We start from the raw sequence: 14592 nt of genomic DNA, 5'->3' as shown, positions 1-14592 counted from the left end.
TTCTGTGTTAAACAAGCCTTCTTTATCACTAGCCAGGTGAAACATTTCACATTTGTAGAAATGTTCCCTTTCAAATATGGTTCCACTGATGGTTTGGATTTCCTGCTTACTCCATAAAAGTTATGTAAAGTTAAAAGTAGTTAGCTATGATGACTAACTAACAAACTTACCAAGTACAAGTTTGAAAGTTCTATCATTTTTTGAACTGATCTTTTGAATTAATTAATTAATTATTCAAAATCAACTAAAATCTTTATTTTCATATTATATGTATATATATTTTGTTATTTTGATTTATTAAAACAATAATAATAATTTTTTTTAGTCTTACAGAAATCACGCAACATTTGTCATTTTTTTAAAAAAATAAATAAATTCTGGAGCGTCTAGCTTCTTAATTCCACTTCAAAAATTATGTACAAAAAGGCCCAAAATAGGCCCAAATAAATCAAGCAAGTACTACCTAACCGGGCCCATCCAAAATAGAAAATAGGTCACTCTATAAATTGATTCTGAATGGTAGGGTTTTCTATCTGATACTCCTCCTTGCACTCCGCCTCTTTCATCAACTTGTTTTCTCTTAGAATGGATCTAAACTTGACTTACATTCCGCCTCCTCGCTCTGGGAACATCTATGTGTATCTCATGATGTCATGCATTCTTCACTTTCTCAGCTTGCTGAAGTAGGTATCCTTCCCTCTTTTTTTTAAAACAAAAACTTTTTATAGCTCCTCTAACTTTCTCTTTCTTTGCAGTGGTATCTCCAATTAATGCGATGGATTTCAAAATTGTTTCGAGAAGATGCCAAGTCTTGTGCAGTATTGATCGAACTCTATGTAAGTATCTTCTTTTTCCTTCTTTTTTGTTTTTTTTTCAAAGCATCGTTGTTAATACATGAGAGAATCGGGTTAATATTCGTTCATTCTCCTTGTATTTTTCACATAAGTTCTTGTTAATGTTGTTTTGCAAAAAAAGTTTATAGTTTAAATCTTTGTATAAAAACCCTTGTAGTTTTATTTATTTGAATTGTAAAAGCGTGAAAGTCTTAGAATATCTTATGAGAGTTTTTTATTTGGATGAGAGTTTGGACATATATTTTGTGAAATTTGAAAAGAATAAAGAGTAGCATTTAAAATTGAATTGTGTTGACCTCTCAATTGGTCATTCATCTAATAGTTATCTATCTTAAGTCATTTTTTGATTGAAAAATTGGAAATCAACAAAAAGAATGTGATATAAACATTAATTGAGTGAGACCATCTAAATAGAAGATAAACAAAATCCTATTTCGAGTGGATTTAAAATGAATTGGAATTACGTATTTTATTTTTTTTATTGTTATTTTTATATTTCGATCTTTGTGTATGAACAATCAAAATTGTACCTAACTAACGAAACAAACTTAATATCAAGCACAATCATATATGTAGTGGTTGGTGATTGTGATTTAAGAGTGAGCAATCATCTATTGTCCAAGTAACTACAATATTCATCCACGTGAGAAAAAAGCTTGCAATTCTGGTTCAAGATTCAAAGGTGTTGTGGGCCAACATAATGGTCATTATGCTAAGGTATGTATAGACACTACTCTTCTTATACAATATTTGTGGGATTACAGTTAATATGTACGCTGTTGATTTGTTATTTTTGCATGTTATACAAGAGATATTTTCTGACAACGATCCACAGAAAATATAAATTCCTAAGAGTTTAAATTATATACAACAATGTAAATGATTTATATAGGTTACCCACAAAGATATCTGCACACTATATGTAAAACTTCTCAAAATATGAGATTCTAATATTACTTAGGGATCACAAGCCTACATCATTTTGTGTGTTTTTTAATCCTCTTGATAAATTCATGATTTCAATGTTATTTGGGATAATTTTGAATTTTCGAAGAACCAATTTTTTTCAAAAGGAAATAACTATAAGTGATGTTGAGTTTTATAGGTTTGTGTATATCTAAAAAAATAATATAAGCAATAAAGTATTTGAGTTATTGCAAAAGAAATCGAAAATTTTATTTTTACACTGGGTTGGCGTAAGTTTGTGAAAGAGAAAGGTTTAAGAGCAAAAGATACGATTATTTCACAAACTTAGACCAACCCTTTGTAAAAATAACTTTTTGATTACTTTTGCAATAACAATATCTAAACTTTCATAATTTCCTATATCATAGAAGTTCATCTCCTCATTTTGGATTTGAGGAAAATAATTTAATGCATTTTTTAGGTATATGTAAGCTTATTGAAGTTCAACATCACTTGGGGTTAGCTCTTTTTGAAAAAGTTGCTTGTATGAGAATTCATATTATCCTTTAAATAACATTAAAAACGTAAATTTACTAAGAGGATAAAAAAAACACAAAATGTTTTAGACTTGTAATCCCTAAGTACTATTGGAATCACATATTTTAAGAAAGTTCACATGCAGTATATAGACTAGATTTGCCTTGGCTCATGCTTTAGTATAGTGTCACGGACCTAAAGATTCTGACAAGACTCCTTGCGGCACTTGACGGTTTGCTCACGATTCTTTCACAATCTCGCAAACTCAAGTAAGCCTCTCACAATTTGGATCGCTAAGAGAAATAAGAAGGCAGACAAAAGACGGAATTTGGAAGAAAGGACTAGTATCTTATTAGTCAATTGATGGATGTATTACAAATACAATGACTCTACTATTTATACTACTCTAATGACTAAGAGTAAATAAATGCTACAATACAAGTCCCTAAGTTCATGCACTCAAGACATGACTACATTCTAAGAATGACTCTATTCTAAGAATGACTCTAACTCTTCCAAAAAGGGACTCCTACCCTTCCCTAGTCTGCCCCAACGTTCTAGAGGGCCTGCACAAGCCTCCCTAAGGCTGAAAACTGCCCCCCTCCATCCGCTGAATGCCTGAAACGTCTGCCCCTCCGTCTGCTGCCTGCTTGGACTGCCAGCCCCTTCGTCTGCTGACCGTTTTGGGCTGCCTGTCCCCTTGCACACGCTGCTAGCTACCTAGATGGGTGGCGATCTGCCTGGATAGATGGCGGGACGTCATAATAGGCCCAACATAGTTTATTTCAGTGTCAGCTTTTTTTCAACGCAACAGTACATACAACCCAATTAATTAGACATTGGTGTATAGTGAATGAGTGAATAGTGCTCAACTTATGAAGGGAATGTGATAGTATATTGTAAGTATGAATACTAAGAGGTAAGGATTGACTATTTGTCATAAGGTCCTAGTGGACGAGTGTTTCTGAATTTGTACCCGTAGTTGGAAGTTATTATAGTAAGAGAGCAATTATATTGGTATTCGGATTTACTCATAAATATTAAGTTTGAATTTGAGATGAGTGTATGATCAAAAGAATGAAAACACGAGGATGATGATGTTAGTCTTGAGATTTGATCTAGAAGACTTGACATAGAGTAGGTGAGGAATTGAGGTGATAAGTTGCAATACATATGCGTGATACAAATGACAGACCCTAATGTTTAGATAAGGGCAATGAAGTGTGACTAATTCACAAGAGTAAAAAGAGCATTAAATGTGTGCTGAGAAGGTATGCCTCATAAGATGTTAAGAGATACATGTTAGAAAGAGGTCTCAGTACCCATTTATGGAGAATTTAGTATCCATGAGATAAGTTTTCCCGAATGTTAGAGTAAGATGATTGTACATCAGTATAGAGATGATGAAATAGGTCCATGACTTTCAAGTGTTAGCTTTATAACTGAGAGGGAGATGGTTGCCACACCCCAGCCTACACCCCGAACGTGACTGACACCCGAGAAATATTTTTGGTTCAAAGCTAATCCTTGGCGTGACTTACTTACTCAACGAAAGACTAACTCAAGCATACAAAACTTCAAAACTGAATAAAATTCGTGAAACTTACAAATCTTTAACTCAAATGAATAACTTTGAATAAAAATAGAATATTCAACTACCCAATAATAGACAACTTAAGTCTTTAATACATTTGATAAGATAAAAGAAACAAAAGTTTTCAAACTCTGCTATCCATTTATAAGACTTCTAAATAACAAATATGGAAGTCAGGACAAGGCCCACGACATCCTAACAATTGATATAACTGAAAGGTAAATGATTTCCTTTTGAAGTAAGAAGGTTCACCATAGCTAACTCAAACTCCATGTGGTATCAACGAAGCTACTGTTGGTCATGATCCCAGAATGGCTCAGTATAGTGTTTTGCAATGCTCGTGCATTCCATGTACTGAGTCATTTGGCTTGCATCCTTTCATGATGCAGATTCAAGTCTCTTGGATCATCAATAGTAGTAGCTTCGTTCATACCAAAAGTATTTCGAGTTAGCTATGGTGAGTCTCCTTGCTTCCAGAGGATTCCATTTACCTTTCAGTTATATCGGTTGTAATTAGGATGTCATGAGTCTTGCCCCAACTTCCATCTTTGTCATTTAGAGGCTTCATAGATAGATAGTAAAGTTTGAGAAGTTTGTTTCATTTATCTTATTAAGTGTATTAAAGATTTGAGTTGTCTATTGTTGGCTAGTTGAATATTCTATTTTAATTAAGAGTTACTCATTTGAGTTAAATATTTGTAAGTTTCATGAATTTTATTTAATTTTAAAGTTTTGTATGCTTGAGTTAGTCTTCCACTTGTAGTCATCCAGGATGAGGATTCGCTTCGGGACTATCAATTGTTCTGGAGTGTATGACACATCCTAGGTGTAGGCTCGGATCGTAACATGTACGAAATATAAACTCATATACCTTCAAATAATATTTGATCATTTTGTTCTAAATAGGTTACGTACCACAAATACATGATTACGTAAGTGATGATAAGTGCATACGACTACTCCATGGGTATAAACATTATAGACAAAGACCAACAAATGTCTAGTTTGTAATATTTTGCTATCTCGTTCACGTTCTTGAGTCCTATATCATCAATAAACTCTCTTCATAAATAATCGAATTTGAAGAACACGGATATGTTTGTTAGAAAAAGAAGACGGCATACAAGTATCACTAAAATTATCCTTACAACACTCATATAACTCTAAGAGGTGCAAATATCAATTAGAAACTAATCCTTACAACACCTCTTACTATAATTATTAATTGATAACATGAATGTTGGTCTAAATAAGATTTCAGAGAAACATGATTATCGAAAAATGGGTTGATAAGAATGTCAAGGTGAATTGGACGGTAATTTCGAGAGGATGGCTACGAAATTAGGGTTAACAACTTTCCAAATTGGGTGGATCGAGTAAAATATTAAATATAAAGAAAATTTTAATTTATTAAAAATATATCCATGGGAGACATGTAAGCGCCACACAAGATAATAAAAGTAGTGGCATAATATTTAACTGATCAAGGGTAAATATGCTCTCAAAGTTGGATGATAAGGGCAAATATATCAAAAGAGTATAACTAAGGGTATATATATAACCATTTTCTAAGAGTATAAGGGCAATTGACAAATATTTCCTTTTCCATATATTAAATTAGTGATGCTTCGTGTTTAATCTAGGAAATTCCTTTAAATTCCTGAAGTGGGAGGTGAAAAGTTGAGTAATTGAATGTAATTCTTTTTTCGGAAAAGGGTCAAAAATACCGTTAAACTATTTGAAATATCCCATATATACCCTTAAACTATATTTTGGCTCAAAACTACCCTTCCCGTCAAACTATTGGGTCAAAAGTGCCCTTCTAATTAACGAAAAATTGTTAAATGTCATGTGGATACCACGCTGAAGTTTCTCTGCCAAAAAATATATTTATTTTTTTCTCATTTTTGTCTTTTTTAAAAATAAAAAAATTAGGTCTTCTCTTTCATAATTTAAAGGTAATATTATTAAGAACAAATTTCAAATATAGCATATATTAAAATTATATTTGTATATTATATCTATTGTTTACATAATTGCGCTTCATATCCATAGCAAATTCATGTTTGCTATGAAGACTTTTGATTTGTATAATTCTCTAGATACATTCAACTTTATACAAACTGTTTAATTTTGTATAAATTGAATATATTGCATTATAATTTGTATAATAAGATCTGTATTCGTATAATTATAAGCGTATAAAATGAAAATATATATATTTATATTTGTATTTACACTTTTTTCTCGTTTTATACAATCACAAACGCTTTTTATATATTTGTATATCAAATGGGTAATTGTATACTGAAAATGGCTAAGATTAAAAAAAATAGAATATTTAATGTGAATTATAAATAACATAAACTATAGTTATAACATTTAATTTCAATTAATAGTTTAATATCCCCTATAATTTTCTCTATTAAAAAGGGATCATAACATAATTATTCAATTAAATAGACAATTAATACGCTTTAATGTCTATCACAGAACAATTTTAAATTAATTAAAATATATTTTAACCTATATTTATTGTATTTAATGAACATTATTTCATATTCCCATAAATACATATTCAGTGCTTTCGATTATAAATACCAACTGAGATATTGGGATGAGTATCAATTTTGTATTTTTCATCTCATCTATCTAATCCCCAATTGGTGTCTCCATTTTGGTGAGATTTTATTTTTTTTAAATTATTTTGTCTGGTTGTAGAATGAAATTCATTTTTCTTATCAATTAATTTAAATTTTTTATACATTTATAATCTCCTGTATTTCGATTATTATATTATTTTATTATAGTTATTAAATTTGTTCAGAATGTTTTGTCATGATTTTTGTAATTTCATTACTTTATTTCACGATATATTTTTCCTAAAATTAAGAATATATAGAAAATAATTTCTCTAATCTCCTTATGATTCATGTATGCAAATCATTTGAATTTCTAATTGAAGTGAATAATCATTACATATGTCGATATTATTTTTAATCTTCTTCTATAGAAATTATATTTCCTCAATATTTTCATTCATTTATCACTACAATGTGAAGTCTTATGGTTTTGATTTTATGCCTAAAGTAAGTTTTACAATTATATTTTTTGGTTCTATTATCTCTGTGTATTGGTAGAGTATTTAGTTGTTTAAATAGACTGCCTTATTGATTTTTAATTATTTTGTATGAGATAGTGATTGAGTTATATAGTAATATTATACTCAATATTACAGTCTGTTTGGCATTATTATCGAACGATCTAAAGCATTTATTTTGAGGGGAAAAAAGTACTTTTATTGAAAAATTAAATGCTCGACAAATCAGTAAAAGTTTTTAAATAGAAATAGAAGTAATTTTTTTGCTATTGGAAAGAAGCTAAAAATTTTTGCTTAAAAAAGAAAATCGACGCTGAAACAAAAAATTATTTTTCTCAAGACTAAAATATTATTTTTTATGTATACACTTATTAATATATTTCTTATTAATTAATTAACATATTAATAGGTTTGGTTAAAAATATTTAAGAATCTTATTTTTCCGTTTTTATATGAGAATGTGTTAGCATTTTTGTTAATGCTGATATGGTCCGTATTAGATGGTCCATTATCCACTTCATGGACCCATTATTCCACTAATGGGAAGCTAGTTAACTACCTAATGAGATAATGGTTAACTGCCCATTGATAATGGTTAAATACCGATTATCCCACTACATGAATCCACTATCCTACTAAGTGGTTGGTAACTTCACATGACCTTTTAACCGTTTTTGATGGAAGGACGGTTATAAATATGTTATTTGGTTCAAAGGTCCCTAAGCACATTACATTCTAAAAACTTTATATCATCTAAGAGTGAGATTTTGAGTGCTTAGAAGATTCTTGAAGAAAAGAAGAATTGTAGACTCCAACTATATCGCTAGCAATGGTTGGAGGTATGTCGATCACTCTATATTTTCGTTGTGTCATTGCTCTGTAATCTCCAACATTATGTTATAATTTATTTTACATTATATATTATTATTTTTTATACTATATATTATATTACATATTATTTTGTAAAATAGTAAAAAGGTAACAATAATATTTTTACAAGATTAAAAGAAGAAAAATAATTTTTTTATCCTCCCAAAAACGTGTAATATTGAATGAAAATTATACATGTAAATTTTAATTTTTTTAAAAATAAAATTTAATTATTTTTTTTAATAGATATTTTGAATAGTTTTTCTCTATAAATAATTTTAATATTAGAAGTAAATTAGTACTTTATTGCAAATTGTTATTTTTAAAAATTTTATAAATAGTGAGTCTAATCTTAATATTTTTTGTATATGTCTTATAAGATTATTTATTTTGACGAATAAAATGTTTAGGTAGTATATGTTCATTTAAATTTATGAAGTGTGAACCATTTACTTAGGTCATAATCTTAGAAGATATATCTCCAATTTAGAGATACATTTTTCCCTCTTGTGATCAAAAAGCACACGCGTCTTTGTTAGGTCAATTTTTTTATGTTTTGAGAAAAAAATTTAAATAAGATTATAATATAATATTTTTCTAATATATAAAAAATATTATGTCAACAATGATTTTGGCTAGAAAATATTTTATTATTTAAGTTATGCAAATGACAATTGTATATAGGAATTTTAAATCGATTATGATCTTTTGTAAAATAATTCATTTTCCTTATTTAAACTATGTGATGTGATTCTTATATATTTAACAAGTGTTTGATTATAGATTTTGCATTAGATTTGGAAAATATATCTTTTAAAAATAATTTATTCAAAAAATGTTTCACTTTAACTCACAAATTCATATTTTTTTTTCAAGTCATTCTACTAATCACTACTCCATAAAAAGTGTTCAAATTAAAAATATTTATCTATGACTAACAAAAAAAGTTACCATGTACAAGTTTGAAACTTTCATCAATTCTCCAACTAATCTATTGAATTAATTAATTAATTAAAATCAACTACAATCTCTATGGTACAATTATATATATAAATAATTTTGTTATTTTGTCCTATCATAATAATAAGAATTTTCTAGTTCTTATAAAAATCATATCACTTTTACCTTTCTATAAAAATAAAATTGCGGAGCATCTAGCTCCTTTATTCCATTTTAAAAATTTTGTACAAAAAGGCCCAACATAAGCCCAAATAAATCAAATAAGTACAGCCTAACAGGGTCCATCAAAAATAGGAAATAGACCACTCTATAAATTGATTCTAAATGGTAGGGTTTCCTGATACTCATCATTTCACTCCGCCTCTTTTATCAACAAGTTTTCTCCTGGAGTTGGTTTGAACTTGACTTAGTTTCCCCCTCCTCGCTCTATGGAACATTTATGTGTACTCTTCTCTTTCTCAGCTCGTTGTAGTAGGTATCATTTCTTTTTTATCTTTCTAATTCTTTGTATCTCCTCTAACTTTCTCTTTTTTTGCAGAGGTATATATACTCTGGTAGATGAAATAGATCTTTAAATTGTCTCGACAAAGATGTCAGGTTATGTGAATCTGTCATTAATGATTGACATAATTAGGTTTGTTTTTGTTCATTCTCTTTGTATTTTATCACATGAATTCTTATTTCTATAATTTTGCAAAGTATATTCTGGTTTAAATCTTTCAATGAATATCCACATAGTTTTTTTCTCTTTTGACTTGTAAAAACAGAGAAAGTCTTTTATTTTGATTGACGTTTGGACATAAATTTTGTGAAATTTGAAAAGAAAAAAAAGTAGCATTTAAGAGAGAATTGTGTTGACCTCCCAAATGGTCACTCAGCTAATATTTATCATCCCAGAAAGTCATTTACTTGTTAAAAAAATTGAAAATCAACAAGAAGAATGTCTTTCTATGATAATAAACATTAATTGAGTGATACCATCTATTATATTGTCCATTATTAACTTTAATTTAGAACCACACGATTAAAAGTTTTTTTTCTTTTCTTAAACTCTGTTCCAAGTCAAACTAGGTCATCCTTTTGGAAACGGAGGGATTACTTCTTTTTCTTAAATTCAAAGTGAACGTGAGATTTTATGATGTATCAAGAAGATTATGAAAGTTCATTTGAAACGAATGGAGTATTTCTTTTTCTTAAATTCAAAGTGAACGTGAGATTTTATGATATATCAAGAAGACTATGAAAGTTAATGTATTGTTGCAAAAGAAATCAAAAAATTTATTTTCGAAAAGGGTTGGCATAAGTTTGTGAAAGCCGGAGATTTAGGAGTAAAGTACAATTATTTTCGCAAATAATTGTATCTTTTGCTCTTAAACCTTTAGCTTTAACAAATTTGTGCCAACCCTTTGTGTATATAATTTTTATTTCTTTTACAATAACAATATATAAATTTTCATAGTCTCTTTATGCATCATAAAAACCCATGTCCTCTTTGAAGAAAATACTTTGTTGGATATTCTTAGGTATATAAGCCTATAAAATCCAATATCACCTGGAGTTAGCTCCTTTTGAAAGCTATTTGTATGGGAATTCAAGATTATCCTATAAGTAACATTAAAATCATGGATTTTACCAAGAGGACTAAAAAAACACAAAATGCTATAGGCTTATGATCCCTAAGTACTATTGGACTCACATATTTTAAGTAGGTTTACACGTAGAATGTAGATTGAACTCATAGAATAAAATTTGAGTCTTAAAATTCAATACAAATTTCAGAGATTGGATTTACGTCCGTAGATCAAACCACGAATGATCCATGAAGATTTTTTTTCCAGCTTTTAAAACTAGTTAAGGGTTTGAACAGTGTTAATCAATCCTTTACGTTCATTAATGCTTCCAAGTCTTAAAGCAAGGATCCAAGAGGAGAAAGCTAAGGTTTTGAGCGTTCTTCGACTTTTCATCGATTTCACTAAGAACTATGTTCTTCAGTGTATGTAAGGCTATCATAATGGTGGACTAAGTTTGTCCTCACGCCCTACATCTATCTAAATTCAGTAAAAGAGTAATCTAGGATTTTATCATTAATTTTAAGTATTTATAAGGTGAGTAACATCGTCGAATTCTGAGTTTTTGATTTCTTAGTATTGAGTTCTCTATATTGTTATTGATATCCTTGAGTTGAGGTGTTCATGTTTATAATTCAGCATGAATAAAGCAAACATTTTTGTCTTAAACTGATTTTCGGAGCAAGTAAAGATAAGTTTTGACAAAAGAGTTTTAAACATAATTTGAGTAAGAGTATAAGGGAACTAAGTATTCCCAAATGTATCACTCTTTTTACATTGAGAAAAATAATATTTTGATTTCCAAATGGGTTACTTTTTATATTAAGAAAAATAATATTTTAATTTCCAAATGAGTTAACGAGTTTAGAGATATTTCAACTAATCATTACTCCATAAAAAGTGTGTCAAACAAATCATATTTATCTATGACTAACAAACAAAGTTACCATGTACAAGTTTGAAATTTCCAATCTATTGAATTAATTAAATTAATTAAAATCAACTACAATCTCTATGGTACAATTATATATATAAATATTTTGTTATTTTGTCCTATCATAATAATAAAAATTTTCTAGTTCTTATAAAAATCATATCACTTTTACTTTTCTTTAAAAATAAAATTGCAGAGCGTCTAGCTCCTTTATTCCATTTCAAAAATTTTGTACAAAAAGGCCCAACATAAGCCCAAATAAATCAAACAAGTACAACCTAACTAGGTCCATCAAAAATAGGAAATAGACCACTCTATAAATGATTCTAAATGGTAGGGTTTCCAGATACTTGTCATTTCACTCCGCCTCTTTCATCAACACGTTTTCTCCTTGAGTTGGTTTGAACTTGACTTACTTTCCGTCTCCTCGCTCTATGAAATATCTCCAAACGCTATATACTCTTCTCTTTCTCAACTCGTTGTAGTAGGTATCATTTCCTTTTTATCTTTGTAATTCTTTGTATCTCCTCTAACTTTCTCTTTTTTGCAGAGGTATATATACTCTGTTGGATGCATTAAATTTTTAAATTGTCTCGACAAAAATGTCGGGTTATGAGAATCTGTCATTAATGATTGACATAATTAGGTTTGTTTTTGTTCATTCTCCTTGTATTTTTTCACATGAATTCTTGTTTCAATTATTTTGTAAAATATATTTTGGTTTAAATCTTTCAATGAATATGCTGATAGTTTTTTTCTTTTTGACTTGTAAAAATAGAGAAAGACTTTTGTTTGGATGGACGTTTGGACATAAATTTTGTGAAATTAGAAAAGAAAAAAAAAAGTAGCATTTAAGAGAGTATTGTGTTGACCTCCCAGATGGTCACTCAGCTAATATTTATCATCTCTAAAAGTAATTTACTTGTTAAAAAAATTGAAAATCGACAAGACAGAATGTCTTTCGAAGATAATAAACATTAATTGAGTGAGACCATCTATTATATAGTCCATTATTAATATTATTATTTTATATTTTAATCTTTGTGTCTGAACAATAAAATTAAGCATTTGAAATTGTACCTAACTACCTACCAATCTCTAATATTTTCATAGATTTTCTCAAAATATGTTTTTTTTTTTAGAACAAAAAAAGTTCTTATGATTCAACATGAAAGACGAAATGACCTTAAAATCAAGTATAATCACATACATAACAATTGGTGATTGCGTTTTAAGAGCGAGCAATCATCTATTGCCCGAAAAATACAAGATTCATGCATCTGAGAAAAAAACTTGCAATTCTAGATGAAGACTTAAAGGTGGTTTAGGCCAACTTAATTGACATTGTCCTAAGGTATGTGTAGATGCTACTCTCCTTATACGTCACTTGTGGAATTACACTAAATTTGTATGTTGTTTTATGTCATACCAGAGATAAATACATACAGTTCAGGTATTGTTATTGCAAAAGGGTTGGCATAAGTTCGTGAAAGACGGAGGTTTAAGACCAAACGATACAATTATTTTCAAATAATTGTATCTTTTGCTCTTAAGCCCTTAGCTTTTACAAATCTATGTCAATTCTTTGTGTAAATAATTTTTTCATTTCTTTTTCAAAAATAACAATATCTAAACTTTGATAGTCTCTTATGCATCATAAAATCCCATGTCATCACTTTGGATTTGAAGAAAATATGTTGTTGCATATTTCTTAGGTATATAAGCCTCTAAAATCCAATATAGTTCACTAGGAGTTAGCTCCTTTTGAAAAGTTATTTGTATGAGAATTCAAACATTATCTTATAAGTAACATTAAAATCATGATTTCAGTACTACTTAGGATAATGATAGATGATGTTGGACTTTCTAGTCTTGTATATACTTAATAAATATGTAATAACTTACTCTCTCCGTTTAAAAAAGAATGACCCTATTTTCTTTTTAGTCTGTTTAAAAAAGAATGACCCCTTTCCTTTTTTGGCAACACTTGAACTTTCAACGTGGCATGTTTAAGACCACAAGATTAAATGACATTTTGGTACATTTGACATAACTTTAATTTAGAACAACACGATTAAAAAGTCTTCTTTCTTTTCTTAAACTCTATTCCAATTCAAACTAGATCATCCTTTTCAAAACAGATGCAGTATTTCTTTTTCTTAAATTCAAAGTGAACATGAGATTTTATGATATATCAAGAAGATTATGAAAGTTCATGTATTGTTGCAAAAGAAATCAAAAAAATTATTTTCCAAAAGGGTTGGCATGAGTTTGTGAAAGCCGGAGGTTTAGGAGCAAAGTACAATTATTTTCGCAAATAATTATATCTTTTGCTCTTAAACCTTTAGCTTTAACAAATTTGTGCCAACCCTTTGTGTATATAATTTTATTTCTTTTACAATAACAATATATAAATTTTCATAGTCTCTTTATGCATCAGAAAAGCACATGTCCTCTTTGAAAAAAATACTTTGTTGCATATTCTTAAGTATATAAGCCTACAAAATCCAACATCACTTGGAGTTAGCTCCTTTTAAAAGCTATTTGTATGGGAATTCGAGATTATCCTATAAGTAACATTAAGATCATGGATTTTACCAAGAGGACTTAAAAAACACAAAATGTTATAGGCCTGTGATCCCTAAGTACTATTGGACTCAAATAATTTAAGTAGGTTTACACGTTGTATTTAGATTGAACTCATAGAACAAAATTTGAGTCTTAAAATTCAATACAAAATGCACAGATGGGATTTACGTCCGTAGATCAAACCACAAATGATCCGTGAAGGGTTTTTTTCCAGTTTTTAAGACTAGTTAAGGGTTTGAATAGTGTTAATACGTTCTTTAATGCTTCCAAGTCTTAAAGCAAGGATCCAAGAGGAGAAAGCTAAGATTTTGAGCGTTCTTTGAATTTTCACCGATTTCACCAAGAACTTTGTTCTTCAGTGTATGTAAGGCTATCATAATGGTGGACTATGTTCGTCCTCACACCCTATATCTATCTAAATTCAGTAAAAGAGTAATCTAGGATTTTATCATGAATTTTAAGTATTTTTGAGGTGAGTAATATCGTCGAATTCTGAGTTTTTGATTTCTTAGTATTGAGTTCTCTATATTGTTATTGATATCCTTGAGTTAAGGTGTTCATGTTTATATTTCAGCATGAATCCTTTTTTGAGTTATAATTTTTGAGAATCTTTTAAAGCAAACATTTTTGTCTTAAGCTGATTTTCGGAGCAAGTAAAGATAAGTTTTGAGAAAGAGTTT

General features: G+C 29.1%; 1 long non-coding RNA gene and 2 other non-coding genes across 4 annotated transcripts; all 3 read left to right on the top strand.

Moving 5' to 3' along the window:
• The first annotated feature begins 533 nt into the window (after window positions 1-533).
• On the top strand, window positions 534-12080 carry LOC138337102 (uncharacterized). 2 transcript variants are annotated; one of them, XR_011210978.1, is made up of 5 exons: window positions 534-683; window positions 756-836; window positions 1431-1571; window positions 9360-9455; window positions 11874-12080. It is a non-coding gene; the product is annotated as an uncharacterized lncRNA (long non-coding RNA). The 2 variants fall into 2 exon arrangements; XR_011210977.1 differs by lacking the exon at window positions 11874-12080 and having other exon boundaries at window positions 9360-9544.
• Window positions 10111-10230, top strand: MIR10535a (microRNA MIR10535a). Its single transcript, NR_161771.1, has one exon. It is a non-coding gene; the product is annotated as a microRNA MIR10535a (primary transcript).
• A 1498-nt stretch (window positions 12081-13578) lies between the features above and the next one.
• Window positions 13579-13698, top strand: MIR10535b (microRNA MIR10535b). Its single transcript, NR_161776.1, has one exon. It is a non-coding gene; the product is annotated as a microRNA MIR10535b (primary transcript).
• The last annotated feature ends 894 nt before the right edge of the window (window positions 13699-14592 follow it).

This window comes from Solanum lycopersicum, chromosome 8 (assembly GCF_036512215.1).
Source record: "Solanum lycopersicum chromosome 8, SLM_r2.1".
Classification (NCBI taxonomy): Eukaryota; Viridiplantae; Streptophyta; class Magnoliopsida; order Solanales; family Solanaceae; genus Solanum; species Solanum lycopersicum.
The sequence above is the reverse complement of the archived record's forward strand: the minus strand, read 5'-3'. Positions and strand labels throughout refer to the sequence as shown.